The sequence below is a fragment of the Pelobates fuscus genome, chromosome 12, assembly GCF_036172605.1.
Source record: "Pelobates fuscus isolate aPelFus1 chromosome 12, aPelFus1.pri, whole genome shotgun sequence".
NCBI lineage: Eukaryota > Metazoa > Chordata > Amphibia > Anura > Pelobatidae > Pelobates > Pelobates fuscus.
The window spans coordinates 96,168,825-96,185,352 of NC_086328.1; the positions used below are offsets into that span (position 1 = coordinate 96,168,825).

Genomic DNA, 16,528 nt, shown 5'->3' on the forward strand with positions numbered 1-16,528 from the left:
CTTTCTCCCCCTCCCCTTGTGGGTCTCTCTCCTTTCTCCCTGTGTCTCTCGTCCCCTCTGTCTCTTTCTCCCCCCTTTCCCTGTGTCTCTCTCTACCCCACATCTCTAGTCCCCTCTGTCTCTTTCTCCTCCCTTTCCCTGTGTCTCTCTCTACCCCACATCTCTCGTCCCTTCTGTCTCTTTCTCCCCCCCTTTCCCTGTGTCTCTCTCTACCCCACATCTCTCATCCCCTCTCTCTTTCTCCCCCTTTCCCTGTGTCTCTCTCTACCCCACATCTCTCGTCCCCTCTGTCTCTTTCTCCCCCTTTCCCTGTGTCTCTCTCTACCCCACATCTCCTATCCCCTCTCTCTTTCTCCCCCTTTCCCTGTGTCTCTCTCTACCCCACATCTCTCGTCCCCTCTGTCTCTTTCTCCCCCCCTTTCCCTGTGTCTCTCTCTACCCCACATCTCTCATCCCCTCTCTCTTTCTCCCCCTTTCCCTGTGTCTCTCTCTACCCCACATCTCTCGTCCCCTCTGTCTCTTTCTCCCCCTTTCCCTGTGTCTCTCTCTACCCCACATCTCTCGTCCCCTGTCTCTTTCTCCCCCCTTTCCCTGTGTCTCTCTCTACCCCACATCTCTCGTCCCCTGTCTCTTTCTCCCCCTTTCCCTGTGTCTCTCTCTACCCCACATATCTCTTCCCCTCTGTCTCTTTCTCCCCCCTTTCCCTGTGGCTCTCTCTACCCCACATCTCTCTTCCCCTCTGTCTCTTTCTCCCCCCTCCACCATCTCTCTATTCCCCTTCTTTCTCCCCCTGTGTCTCACTCTCCCCCCCTGTCTATTTCTCCCTCCTTTCCCTGTGTCACTCTCTCCCCCCCCCCCTCTGTCTCTTTCCTTCCCCTCCCCCTGTCTCTCTATTTTCCCACTGTCTGTTTCTTCCCCTGCCTCTATCTTTTCCCCCTCTCTGTTTTATTTTTCCCCCTCCCATTTACCAAGAGAAGACTGAAGGGGCCGGGTACATGCTGGAGCCGCCGGGCCGGGTGGCAGCCTCGCCGGTCCGGCGGCACTCCTGTCAGGCTGTCAGTAACGCTGAGGACGGAAGGAGGGAGGAGCATGTCTCTCTCACATGCTCCTTTGCGGTTCCCACATCCTGTGCTGGGAATTGTGGGAACCGCAAAGGAGCATGTGAGAGAGACATGCTCCTCCCCTCCTCCCGTCCTCAGCGTTACTGACAGCCTGACAGGAGTGCCGCCGGACCGGCGAGGCTGCCACCCGGCCCGGCGGCTCCAGCATGTACCCGGCCCCTTCAGTGTGCCACCGGACCGGCCACCCGGTGGCACTTACATGCACAGATGCCGAGGCCGCGGTGGGGCAATCCGGCCCTGCCGCCGGGCCCCCTGATGGCGGCTCTGGCGGCGGGCCCCCCTCCCAGCCGGGCCCTCGGACCATGTCCGAAGTGCCCGACTGGTCAGTCCGCCCCTGACTTGCGGTGTAGCCGCAATTTCTTTTTAAAGGGGCCTGGTCGCGCAATTATCCGGCCGCAGCGCTGACCGTGCCCCTGATAGGGCCCATCGGGTGGCACCTGCGGCAGTTTCGCCGCTCCATGTGGGGCCTGGGCGTCCATTATGGTTGTCACCCCCTGATGGCGGCCCTGATCCCAGGATTTCCAGGCATCCATAAGACGTCGGCCTCTGTTGGAACTCAGATAAGCCATTTTCTCATAACCGCCATTTGTTGTGACCTGTTGTAACACTTCTTCTCTCCATGGTGCAGTGGTCGACTACCAATTCCTCGTGATCGATACATTCGCAGCTTAAAGGATGTGGAAGGCGAGCATACCTTGTGGTTTGGTTAGAGTGTCCGGCAGCATAAAGAGCAGGAAAAATGTAGCTGATGGTTGCACCGACTGACCGGTTACAGTCAATACCACCTCTGTTTTCATTTTCCAGAAAGGGCGTATTTTAGAACACTCCCACCATATGTTTAGCCTCGTCCCTTTCTCTAGGCCACATCTCCAACATTTGTCCGAGGAGTGTTTAAACATATGGGCTAATATAGTCGACACCAGATACCATTTTGTTGCAAATTTTCTCATAAGTTCTATGTGTGAGATGCATCGGGTGTATTTTTTGTGTATGGAAAAAGCCTTTTGCCATTGTTTCTGAGGGATAGTGTAGCCTAATTCTTTTTCCCATTCCTTGGTGTAGCTAGGTAAAGGGGTTTTCGCATCATAACACACTGAGATACCTTTTTTTGGGGTAATAGGCCAACACATATTTTCTCTATCATCTATAGATCTTAGGACTGAATTGTATTACAGATGTTGCGCCTCTGGTTTTGCCCCGGGATTGTGGATCGTATTTGAAGGAATGACAAGAACTGCGTAGGTGGGGATGTCATGGTACTTTTGTAGCTGTGTGAAAGGCTTTAGGTAGATCCTTCCCAGAGGTGGATTAAGTGTGTCAGTCCCCTGCCCTCCCATTCTCTACTATCAAATGTAGAAATCAACTGTTTGAAACACAGCCCCCAACTTGTAAATCCACGGAATGGTGTCTCCTGTAGCTGTCCTTCTGGCTGTGGGAACGATCCCGCCGCTTGCCACCAATTGGAACCCCCCCAGGCATAAAAGGGTTAAACCGCTGTTTAGTAGATCTTCCCTTCCAGAGACACAGGCACAGCTACTGTAGACACCAATACAGCGAACCGGAGAAGCATTAGAATGCCGTAAACAGGCAAACCAGAACCATACGAATGCTGTAAACAGCCGAATAAGAAAAACCATACGAATAGGTTTACTCTCCTAGCAGTCAGTCTCTAACAGCATACAGTAAATCCCCCCAAGAACGAGACAAAGCTCCGTGTTGAGGGTCAAGCAGTGAATAGACAGAGCTGTGGGTTTATTGTTCTTCTATACACATTAGTACCACCCACATGTTTTTGGAAAACAACCAATAAACACGTACAATACACTCAGACACTCCCACACACAATCCTCCCCTCTGCCTGTGATACAATTACCTTACACAATGGGTAATGTAATTATCACAGGCAGAGAAATACAGTACATTATTCATAACTTTAAAAGTATGCATCATATTCACATCACTTACATTTTCAGAATCAGCATACTCCAGATACAAACATACGTCAAAATCATACAAATTGGTCCAGTGGTTTAAAAGATAGATCATAGTCCTTTGTGACCAAATGAAGCATGGCTTTTCTGCCCAAAACCAATTCCACAGAGTCTTCTATCCTGGATATAATTGGGAAGTAATCCAATTATCTCCAAGGACAGAGGCAAAACTCCATTAAGCACATGGCAGTAAAAAGACAGTAGAATACAATAAAATACACAAGGTTACATTTATTACATAAAATACAGACATGCCACATATCCCCAGATAGCTTAGGTCTGAGCACACGTTATTACTGAATGGCGCTCAGACCACACACATACAGTTTAATTGCCATGGAGCCAAAGTCTTTCCCATAGTCTTTCATTATACGAATGGGCTCCATGGCACAGCTATCTGGGGTATCACCGCTCAAACAGGGCAAGCACCGAATGACCCGGCTTTCATGTCTTTGCAGGGGAAAATCAAGCGTTTCAACATGGGGCCATAGTCTAAAGGCAGCAGGCGGGCAACCAGGCTCCTCCAATGCACAGTGGCGAGATTGGTCTTGTCACAATGGTGTTTTGGAAAGTTACAGGGTCAAATATAGGGCTTTGCCTATTTCAGTTTTCATACCTGTAAATTTGCTGAAGTGATTTTTTTTTTGCACATGAGCGACAGTACAGCACCAAAATGATAGCTGGCAAGAAATGCGCCAGAAGCCAAAGATAACCTGCGGCATGAAGGTGGCAGTGGCCACGATCCCTTTCACCCTGCGGCCACTAGATCCAAACTGAATCTGTCTGTTTGGGGGATCTTTTCAAAATATGCAAAGACCCTAGAAATCAACAGATCTGCTTTAATGAAGTAGTTTTGGTGTATAGATCATGCTCCTGGAGTCTCACTTCTCGATTCTCTGCAGTTTTAGAGTGTAGAGTATTCTTAAATGCACACATATCAATAAATAGGATATTTTTTTTTAACATGTTATCTCTCATTGCTCTCATTTAGAATTACCAGTCCTAGGCAAGCCTCTCCTACAGACAAATATATCTGAGTGAAAAGCGCTATATATACATTTTAAGTTCATCTTTATCATTTTTTTGGGAGTAGTTTCTGCATTAAATTGTAGTTACCAAGATAGAGCAGCATGCTTGTTCTGCTATATTAAAGGCCACTATGTTTACAAGCATGTAAAATGTATCCAAAAATTATTACCCAGCTCTGTTCTTGGATGATCAGCTTAAGGTGTGAATTGACAGGAACAGTGAGCACTTTCAGCCAATTAGCTGAGGCACGCAGACTGTCGGCAACCATGCATCTCACTAGCCATTTTAACAAGAAATCAATAGAGGGGGACCTAGTTATGTTCTCCTCTATCGATTGCACATGAAAATACATTGTCTCTCACTGCTGGTACAGTGAGTGACATTCTACTCGTCTTCTTTGTATTATTAAATTGTTTATTGGCCTTGATGGCTTTAAACAGTATTCCCAGTCTCCAGCCCTTGAGGCACACATCATTGAAGGATGTGCGGATATTATAATATCTGAGCTATTATGTCCTTTGCAAATTGAGCTGTGTGAAAATTACTTTGATTTCTATTTTAAAAAATAAAGCCTTTGATACATTTGCAAATACCATGAATCACTTATAAACTGTAGAAGCGCTGACCGGTGGCGCACAATAACTCATTCAGCCTCCTGAACTTGCTGTGGCACTGTACTGAACAATCACAGCACAGCTTCCATCTATCAGGGGTCTGACCTGCGCAAAGTGAGCATGCATTGCAGTTTTTATTGATTTAATACTTTATTTTCTGATCCCTGCTTTAATTCTACGAGAAATAGTCTGATTTGGAGATTTTCATTTTAACATGCCTAAGAATAGGTATGCCAGAGTATTGCAGTATGCAATGATACCTTTTTTATTGGACAAACATAATATTTCAAAGACAAGCTCTCGAAAGGTTTTCTCTCTTCCTCAGGTCTGAAGCAATACTGATCAATCTGATCGAGTTTAACACCTAAAATAACTGATGTTAGAGGAGGGGAGGGAGGCGGGGTGAGGGTGGTGTCATAAATAGCAGAAGATGTGCCTGAAAGTGAAAGGTGCATGTTGGCTTAGAATAGTCAGAAAAAGTAAATAAACAGAGGAAAGTCAATAAGCTAGTTAAAAATAAAAAACCCACACTTTAAAAAAAAAAAAAAAAAAAATGAAATAAGTACAATTACAAAAACAAAACAAAACAGCAGAGCAGGGCATGCAAATATATAGCTGAAAATATGTATGTAAATAAATTGATCCAATAAAGGTGAAGTGAGAGTATTGAAAAAGAACTATATAAGACATTAAGATGTGTGTGTGAGAAAGCCAGAGTCTATATTAAGTCCTTCATTGTAGACTCTGGCTTTCTCACACACTACCAAAACTTTATATAAACACACATCTTAATGTCTTATAGAGTTCTTTTTCAATTTTCGCCCTCCATTGTTTTAAGTGTTAAACTCGATCAGATTGATCAGTATTGCTTCAGACCTGAGGAAGAGAGGAAAACTCTCGAAAGCTTGTCTTTTAAATATTATGTTAGTCCAATAAAAAAAGGTATCGCTGCATACTGCAATACTCTGGTATTTTGGCATCTTGTCTACTGGACTAATATGGTTAATCCAATCTACACTATGTATATTGCCATTAGGTAGACATTGATGTGTCCTATTCTCTTAGCTTAACTAAGGAGAAAATCTTTTGGAATATTGGGAAGTGCCAGCCAATAGATTGACACATCTAAGTGCACAGAAACTTTGCAATTTAACCTGTTTAGCTATTCATATAAGGCACATTTGGTTATGTCAATAATATTAGCACTTCCATTTGCTTGTTGTTTTTTTTATTTTTTATTCAGCTGTTACATTTTTATCCCGATCTCTGTAAGTTTGCTATTTGCCAAACTACAACTAAATTCCCTTAATTTGTTTTGATACAGAGCAGGCAGAGCTCATCCATAACCCTAAACCTCCATTAGTTTTGAAGTTACACCAAACCACCCATCCTATAACAATACAACAGACCTACTCTTGTTTTAGGAGTGCATTTTTTGTGTTCGTAAGACATTCGCTTGCTGTTTGAATCTTCTGCAGATACTTTCAGCCAAATTTCGCTGCTGCAATAAGATCGTATTGAAAATAACAGGAACCCATTTGGCTCAAATTTTTCAGTTGAGAGTGAATAACGTCAAATTCGTCTGCCAAGTTGAAGAGTACTCGAAGGTAATGAAGGTGACTAAATTTGCGATAGAAAATTTGGGGAACATGAAAAAAACTTAGAGTTTAAAGATTCTATATTTGCAAGCCTTGCTCCCAGATTTAATAGCGGTTTGGGGGGAGGGGGTGGGGGGAGTGGGAGGGGGAGGGGGCAGGAGGAGGGGAAGGGGGGCATGAGAGGAGGCTGGACCACTTCTAGTGTTCAAATGTCTCTGTACCACCACAGACTAAGATCAAAAGGAAATCACTGCCTTCTGAAAAGTTCGGCTAATTAAATGCTATGTTAACAAATTTACTATTAAACATGTCTCCCTAGGGTGAAAATGTAACCTAATTTTCTTTCACTATTTACATAAAGCTTGCATTTTGCCTGCGTTTTCTCGGTTGGGAAACAATACACCTCACTACAGGGACAAGATGGCTGCCAGGGACAGAGAATTGCTGAGTGGCCGAGGTACAATTAAGCTGGGGAAACCAAGATCAAACACCACCAGTATAGATGTTCTGGTTAAACAGTATTATTCATCTTGTCAGATGTAACCGCTTATGTTAACAGACATTTTATTTGACTTTCAAGGGTAATTAGCAATTAAAATGAAAAGGTGTCAGTTCTATATACTATTCCTGTGAATGTAATCCATTTTCCTTGCTGCCTATGTAGTGTAATCTAACCATAAATATTAGATTTTCCATTATTATGGTTTTAGTTTTTCTGCAAAAATACAGAGGAATTTCTCAGGGTCAAAGTGCTAATCTGGAAGATAGGACTCAATATTGAGACGTTCTACAAGTTGCCATGGCGATTGCTCATTATTGAGCATTTCGCCCCAGAATAGCACCTGCTTCACCTTGATAAATACCCTCCCATAATGCTTTCATGCAAATGTATGTAATTTGTCTCAAGAGAGCACAATTACTCATCTCTAATCAGTCAGCAGTTTTGGGCTTCCAAAACATACAACGGTTTCCATTAACACCTACATTCACTCTATACATAGACTGAAAGACAGAAGATATATTGTGAATAGAAATCTAAATACCGTAATCCCACTCACAGACCTATAGTCTTTATTATTTACATAAATTAAATGTTTGTTTCAAGCACGAGTAAGAACACAGTAGTCCTAAGGCTGATAATGGCTGTCTAGACATGAAAGTGGAAGGTTTAGTATGACCCTGAGATTGTCTAGCTCGTAAAAAAAAGGAATATTTACTGATATTGCTGCGGTGTACATGATAAGTATAGAAATATGGTTACCTTCATATTTTGGTTCATTAATCATCTCTCTTAGCATCAGAAAGTTACAGAGGCTGTCCTGTTGCAAATACTTTTTAAATAGAGGGTTATCTATTAAACATAGAATTGTGGAGAACCAAGAAGGCTAAAGTCTTTGTTTTTAGATGATCCACCAGTTGTGTGTTTCTGGAGGACCATTTTTGATCTGTTTAATGCTCTGTTTGATAAAACATAGTATACACTTTAGTTCCTCTCTTCTTCTCAGCATTCTTAAATAGCACCTCCAGCCACTTTGACCTACATAAGGCAGTCCTGACAAATAGACCATGTTCATCTGCTCACATATGGTTTGTCAGAAACTGCAGGGCAGCAATATTTCTATACAACACAGTAAAGTATTCTACAACTACACAAAGCTCACTGGACAATTACACAATATTTATTTATTTATAAAATATTTCACCAGGAAGGATACATTGAGATTTCATTCGTTTTCTAGTATGTCCGGGTCTACAAACATTGTATTGTTAGCATATGGTACAGTATAATATTAAGGATACAAAATAATATTAAAATACATTTAACAAAGAACAAGTAAGACATATAATTAATCATGATTGCAGGTGTATTGAGATATGTTTACAGAGATTTCTTAATCTAGTGTGGAAGATTATTTATTTTTTTTGACTGGGAGGTTGTTCCACAATTGCGGTGCTCTGTAGGAAAGTAAGGATCGAGCTAATTTCTTTTCATAATGCGGTATACTTAATAAAGTGCTGGCACTGGATCAGAGATTGTAGGAGGTGGGAATGAAAAAATAGAGTACGTCTGGAATCCCATGAAAGCCAATTTAGCTCTTTTAACATGTTGTAATGGTGGGTCATGTAATTACATTGTAGCACAAAGTGGCAGAACGAGTTATACAATGTATTAAGTTTATGAAGGTCGGTTTGTGGTGCAGGTGCATACACTACATCCCCATATTTAATGACCGGCATTAGCATTTGTTGCACAATCTGTTTCCTTACGGCAGGGTGTAGGCAGGTTTTGTTTCTGTACAGGGCACCTGGTTTTGGATAACGTTTTGATGTGGAGTCCAAAAGATAGATTGGAGTCGAGCAACATACCTAGATATTTGAAAAAATGAAATGTGGTCAGATGACACAAAACTCTGTAAAGTAATACAACGTGAGCAAGATTATTACTTTGCTGTAGAGGGATTTAGATTGGGGGATTGGGCACTCAAATAGCAGATGAAATTTAATGATGAAAAATGCAAAGTTATGCACTTCTACGTAAAGAATACACAAGCAACGTATACCCTTAATGGAAGTGAATTAGAGATAACAACACACTAAAAGGCCTTGGGAATTGTTATAGACAACAAACAATGCAACAATGAGCAATGTCAATCTGCAGTGGCTAAGGCCAGTAAGGTATTGTCATGCATGAAAAAGGGCATTCATTCTCGGGATGAGAATATCATTTTGCCTCTTTATAAATCACTGGTTAGACCACATCTTGAATATGCTGTGCAATTTTGGGCACCTGTTCTAAAGAAGGATATTATGACACTAAAAAAAGTGGAGAGGCAGGCTACAAAAGTAATAAAAGGAATGGAACATATCAGCTATCAAGAAAGGTTAACAAATTGAAACCTCTTCAGTTTAGAAAAACGACGCCTCAGAGGGGATATGATAACAGTATATCTGGGGCCAATACAAAGCATAGTGTGGAAATCTATTCACAAACCGGTCTTTATATAGGACACAAGGTCATGCGTTTAGACTGGAAGAAAGAAGATTTTGTCTAAGGCAAAGAAAAGTTTTTTAGTTTTTTTACTGTAAGAACATTAAGGATGTGGAATTATCTGCCTGAAGAAGTGGTTTTATCAGTCCATACAGATGTTCAAACAGCAACTAGATGTATACTTGCAAAAACAGAATATTCAATGATATAATTTTTCAATGTAGGGTAATAGCTTCTTGATCCAAGGATTAATCTGACTGCCATCTGACTAGGGTCAACAAGGATTTTTTTTTTCCTAATTTGTTGCAAAATTGCAAGTGCTTCAAACTGGTTTTTTTTTTTTTTTTTGCCTTCTTTTGGATCAACAGCAGTGTGAGGAACGCTGAACTTGATGGACGCAAGTCTCTTTTTAGCTATGTAACTATGTAACTATGATTTAGATTTGATGCCTAAATGTGATTTTTTTTTTTTAAATGTTTTTATTAATAATTTTTTTAAAATAAAGGGAATAATAGGGGGCCAAGTATAGAGCCTTGGGGAACACCACACGTGACCGGGAGAGGGATGGAAGGAGGCGCTGTCAGAAATGGACACATATTGCGATGGATCAGAGACACATGACTGAAACCAGGTTAGCGGACGATTACCAATACCCAAGTTTTTACTTTTTTGCAATAGAATTCCATAGTCTACCTCAAGATCTTACAAGTTGCAAACAATAGGCGTGAGTCTTGTCTCTTTGCTGAGGTCTTGGTAGGAATTCATGCAAGTTTAAGCCATGCCAAGGAGCCATATTCATTGAAGTGTATTGCCAGTGGAACAAGCTAGTTAGTATATCCTGGGTTGCTGCTGAGTCCGCTACCAAGCACAGGGAACTTTGGGGCTTAGTTGAGCTGTTAGTGGTGGTGCAGGTTAGGCAAAGAAAGCCATGGACGATAGTAGGCCTGAACTGGTACACGTTTAGTGCCAAAGACACCAGGGCCATATCGACAAAAACATAATATGCAGCAAGACTATAACTTAAAGCTTATTTATGTATAGGTTGCATTATATTATTATAAAAAATTAATGTTGTATATTTTTATATTTTATTTCCTGGAGATGATGATAATGTCAATGATCAATAACAGAGATGCACTGGATACCGCACTCACCAAGTAACCTGGGTACTCTGAAACCAGGGCTGGCCAGGCCTCCCTTCCAAGATATGCAGAATAAAGAATGGTTCAGGCACTCCGGGATACCAAAAATAGCTGCTTTGATGGGGCAAAAGCAGCAACGTTTCGACCCTACCGTGTCTTTATCAAGCTTGATAAAGACCCAGTAGGGTTGAAACGTTGCTGCTTTTGCCCCATCAAAGCTGCTATTTCTGGTATCCTGGAATGATTAATTACAAACATGCTTGTTGCATTTACTTTTATAATCAATTGTTAACGTTTTTGCTGTTTATTCTTGTGACAAACTGCCATTTGCCACTGGGCATTGGAGAGGACTTATCGCTAGCCTCCTGCCCAGCGACTATGGCCCTGGAATGTATTGCCCTTTAAGACTTACATTTGGGCATAATGGATTTTTGTATGCTGTTCCTGGCCCTTTAAATACTTTGGAGCAGGGTTACAACTTTTAAACTGGCACTTCGAATGCAGTCGAAGTGCCAAAGCCGTTGAAGTGCCGAAGTCGTCGCCATTCGACAAACGAACACGTGGCGGCGGCCATTTTAACTTGTTCGAACGCGGTCAGCGATGTGTGCAGCCAAATCTATGGAACTGTTTGCGGCTACCCAATTGCACGAACACCGCTGACCCGTACCTACTTCGACACTGCGGAGACTAAGTCCAGTTCGAATGGGACTTAGTCGTTTTCTCGGTGTAAAATAGACCGACTGCACTAACCTTTATAAAAAATGTGGCACGGATAATACATTTAAAAAAAGTCGAGATGTGGGAGGGGGTGATGAGGAGAGGGGGGTGATTGTGAGAGGGAGGGAGTGATTGTAAAAGGGAGGGGGGTGATGAGGAGAGGGGGGTGATTGTGAGAGGGAGGGGGTGATGAGGAGAGGGGGGTGATTGTGAGAGGGAGGGGGTGATGAGGAGAGGGGGGGTGACTAAAAAAATTACCTTAAATCCCTGGTGGTCCAGTGGGGGCTGCCTGGTGGTCCGGTGGGGTCTCTTGTGGTCCGGTGGCCCTCATTTCCGGTCTGCAGCTCCGCAGAGCTGCAGACCATGGATCTCGTGAGACCCAATCAGAGCGTTGCCGTGGTAACCCGCAGCAACGCTCTGATTAGGCAGTACACGCGAGATCCATGGTCTGCAGCTCTGCACATTGCGGAGCTGCAGACCGCCGGTCTCGGCAATCGCGGCAGGAGGGGCATTGCAGTCTGCCCTTGGCACCCCCCTAGTAAGTGGCACCCAGGGCGGACCGCCCACCCCTTAGTACGCCACTGGTCATATCATATGCGTAGAATTTCTCCTTATTTTCGGTTCAGTGTATTAGTGTTCACTGTTTTTGAATTTGAATGTAGGCCCCTCTTGATCTTGAGGCCCTAGGCTAAAGCCTAGTTAGCCTATAGGAAAATCCGTCCCTGAGTACCCCCCCTGACAGTCCAGGATTTAGGGATTACAATGTTGTGTCTAAAGTGTTTTTCCCCCTTTTCTAAAAACTCCTTAGACACAAATTGGCAGTCCTCAAATTCTGGACTGTTAGGGGGTACCTGAGGACTGGGTTGGGAGCCACTGCACTATAGGCATAGGCGTGCGCAGCCTATTGCATTAGGGTGTGCACCCTAAAGCACAAACACGCCGCATGTGTATATATTTATTCTATTTTTACTATATATATATATATATATATATATATATATATATATACACACACACACACACACATATATATATATATATATACACACACATACACTGCTGTGTGTGTGTGCTGCTAGTGTGCTGTGTGAGGGTGGTGTGAGGGTGGTGTTAGTGGGATGTGTGGGTGAGGGTGCTGGTAGTGTGCTATGTGGGTGAGGGTGTTTGTGTGGGTGCTGTTTGTGTGTGAGGGTGCTGGTAGTGTGCTGTGTGAGGGTGTTTGTGTGTGAGGGTGCTGTTTGTGTGATGTGTGCGTTTGTGTGATGGTGCCGTTTGTGTGATGTGTGTGGGTGTCGTGTATTTGTGAGGGTGCTGTTTGTGTGTGTGTGTGTTTGTGAGGGTGCTGTTAGTGTGCTGTGTGTGAGGGTGTTGTGTGTTTGTAAAGGTGCTGTGTGTGTTTGTGAGGGTGCGGTTAGTGTACTGTGTGTGTGAGCGTGCTGTATGTGTCTATGTGCTGTGTGTGTGTGTGGGCTGTATGTTGGGAGGGATTGTGGAGGTGGGGGCTGATTAGTAAATATCCCCCCTCCCTACCTCATGTAGGGAGGGGGGATCCTTCCTGCTATGTGCCATCCCTGGTGGTCCAGTGGAGAGTGAACTCTAGCCTGCGGAGCTAGAGTTAACTCTCGCGAGATCTGAGTGTTGCCGTGGCAATGCTCAGATCTCGTGAGAGGAACCTGGCAGAGCTGCTGTCTAGAGCTCCCCGGGTCCTCTCCTGCCTCCCTCCGTGTTGCTGTGGGTTGGTGAGGTAGATCTTTGATCTCCCCGCCAGCCCATGGAGGCCGGCACTCAGATAGCGCCGACTCTGCGTGAGCCGTCAAGGGAGATCCGGACATCTCCAGAGAAGTCCTGGGGAATAAAGTGTGGGAACTCTTTTCCCACCCCCCCCCCCAAAAAAAAAAATATACACATGTGTGTGTGTGTATATATATACTGACACACAGATATAAATACGCGTGCACACACATACTCAGACACACACACACACTCACAGACACACACACATACTCACAGACACACACTTACAGACACACACTTACAGACACACACATACACTCACAGTGACACATACACTCACAGACACACACACTCACAGACACACACACATACCCATACACTCAGACACACACATACTCACAGACACACACTTACAGACACACATACACTCACAGACACACACTCACAGACACACTCACATACATTCACAGACACACACACATACATTCACAGACACACTTACAGACACACACACATACATTCACAGACACACTTACAGACACACATTCACAGACACACACACTCAGACACACTCAGACAGACACACTCAGACAGACACACACACACACACACATACATTCACAGACACACACACACATACAAATAATTATTTTTTTTATTAAAAAAATGTCCACCCAGCCTCCCTACCTGGAGTGCTGGCGTGGACTTGTCCCTGGGGTCCAGTGGGTCGGATGCCTGTGTCCATCTCAGACGCGGTGAGAGAGCTGTGAGCTCTCTGCTCCCTCTCGCCACGTGGGCTGTCTGCTGTAGCTGGGAGCAGGAAAATGACGTCATATTCCGGCTCCCAGCATCAGCAAACAGCGCGCGGCGAGAGGGAGCAGAGAGCACACAGCTCTCTCACCGCGTCTGAGATGGACACAGGCATCCGACTGGGGGGGGGGGGGTTGTCCTTCACCTCTTGCCCCCCCTGCCATGACAGGGGGAACATGGGGGCCGGAAGGGGGCATTTGGGGGCACTGAGTGCCCGCAGGAACAGCGTTCCTGCTCAAATAAAAGTGCAGGAACGCTGTTCCTGCAGGACTCAATACATAGGCGTGCCGCGGGGATTAGGGTGTGCCCAGGCACACCCGGCACACCCCATGCGCACGCCTATGACTATAGGGAATACATGTTTGTGTCCCTGACCCTATAGTGTTTATTTAAATGTGCTATAGTCAGTGTCATTATAACATTTTCGTTTATATGGATTACAATTTGTTTAACTTTCCAAAAGTGTATGTTCTGCATTAGGTTTTTGATACATGGAGAAATTTCCAGTATATATATGTATTCTTTTACTATCAATGTTATTACTATTAATGTGATTATCAGAGTACTGCTGAAGTTGGACTTTTACAGTCCAATGGCAGGTCACACTATTGGAGCTATTCACTGAACTGTCAAATTGAGATGTTTTCCCCCTCTAAACAGCTGAATTTTAATATTATACAAGTTATGGAATTTTTCAGGGTTGGATGTTTTTGATAATTTCTATACAATTCTCGATTCACCGAATAAATTATTGTTTTGATTCTACGTGGTTAGATTACTGCATGTATAAAAAATAAATGTAATCAATTTAATCTTTAAAATATGGTTCCCCTAATCTAGGGGGCACTATGTACGTTTACAAAACATGCAATGCCTGTACTCTGTGGCTTGACAATGCAGGCTATTTACTGCGCCTCTAAGCGGTAGTATCACTCTTTTTAAAATTCACACACAAATACAATATCCACCTATAAACGTGTTGTTTGCAGCCCTTGCTCTGCCGTGTGTGATACATATTACTTTGCTTCAGGGAAGTTACTGTAAAATGTTGACTGAAAGTAACCATAAGGTCTTGGTAAAGACATTAATCCAGGTGCCTTCATTAAAAGTGCATGAAAGTAATGGATTGTGTGAATTGCATGTGGATGCTTCCTTCAAAGGATGGAACAGATGTGGCAGCCACCTCCTCAGCTTGTGGGGTCAATTGGAAATGGCTCTAGACGTCTGCGCCCCCACCCCGCGCCTATACGTGCCACTGAGCACCCGCTTCTTAATCAGGACATTTTCCCATTAGGCTCTCATCATCTTCTTACATGGTGACGTAAACATTTTTCATCTTCGTTCTGTAACAGGTGGGATGTGAAGCCATCCGCCAGTCCTGGTTCTGCTCTCTTAATGACTGCTAATCTTGCAGTGACACACAGAGCTATCTCTCACACTAAGCTTCTCCTACTGACCAATTCCTAGCCATCTTTCCTCATTCTGAATGTTGTGCCCTGTGAGCTGCACCGTTATTTGTCTTGCTAATGCTCCACAAGTGACTTTCTCGTTTATTCGATTTGTGCACACGACTGTTAACCCCTTGCCCCTAGAAGGCTGTTGCACACAGCTGGCCACTAATACTTCAGTGTTGATCCACACAGCTATCTTTAGCTTTGCAACTATAATGCCGATATACACTAAATGTTCCCCCACTGTTTAAAAGCTGCGACAGGTCACCTGAATGTTAACACACTCCGCTATCTAATCCTCCGCTGCTTAAATGATGATGCCCAGAGCTATATTTCATTCTAGTGTTAGAACAGTCAGAAATGTATAATACTGATGTACACCCCTGTCTGTAACAGACATGTACATCAGAGGTAACAGTGACACTCACAGCTATCCTTCACCCGTTCACTGCTAGAAGTCATTAATTTCTGTGTCTGATAATCTTAGTGCTGTGCGTTACACTGATCTTTAAAAACAATACGAAGAGCTGTCTATTACGCTGTTAGTCTAACATTATCACACACATGCCGTTCTGTCAGCCCGCTATTTACTATAGCATGGTGCATCTTGTCACAATGTGTAGGTAGCCCCGTTTCTTTAACATTGTATATTTAGATGTGCCATCCAGCTGTGTCTCCATCCTGATTTCCTCTGTTTACTGAGTAGTGTCCGGTCTTGATATAAAATTTTATATAAAACAAAGAGAAGCTGCGTAAAACACAAATTCAAATGCTAATGCTAAATAATTATTTTATTTATTCAAGGAAAAGGTTAGCCAACAATAACCGAACCTGTGTGAAAAAGTAATAATCTAGTTGGTGATAGGTCTTCCATGACGCTGTGCATACATTTGGCCTCTCTTCTTCAGAATCGCAGTAGTTCAGCAACATTTGCATGTTTTTGAACTTGTTTGTAATTGGGTTTCAAGTCTGTATTTTTAGTAAGACACTTCAAAACCCTGAGTCACTCTGAGGTAGTTCACCCTTGTGTATTGATTCGTTGTCCTGCTGCATAACACAAGTACACTTCAGATTATGGACTGGTGGTTGGACATTCTGATTCAGAATCTTCTGGTGGAGAACAAGGTTTACATGCCCTCATACTACCACCACTATGTTTGCCTGTTGGTATGATATTCTTACTGTTAAATGCTGTGTTTGCTTTATGCTAGCAATAACAAGTCCTATAGCCTCCAGAATGTTCCAGTATTCACTGGAGAGGTATCCATATCCTGAAATGCTGCCTTGGGTGGATTTTTGAGTTTCTTGATGAATTATTGTTGTGCCTGTTGG

At 43.4% G+C, this 16,528-nt stretch overlaps 2 protein-coding genes across 3 annotated transcripts in view; one reads left to right on the plus strand and one right to left on the minus strand.

Moving 5' to 3' along the window:
• Window positions 1-16,528, plus strand: part of TSPAN4 (tetraspanin 4) — a 528,357-nt gene that overhangs the window by 212,377 nt on the left and 299,452 nt on the right. The window lies entirely within an intron of this gene.
• The window catches only part of CHID1 (chitinase domain containing 1), a 768,611-nt gene continuing 768,521 nt past the window's right edge, over window positions 16,439-16,528 (minus strand). The window contains exon 14 of the transcript XR_010086094.1: window positions 16,439-16,448. The gene's annotated coding sequence lies outside the window, so the exon portion shown is untranslated. The remainder of the gene's footprint in view (window positions 16,449-16,528) is intronic.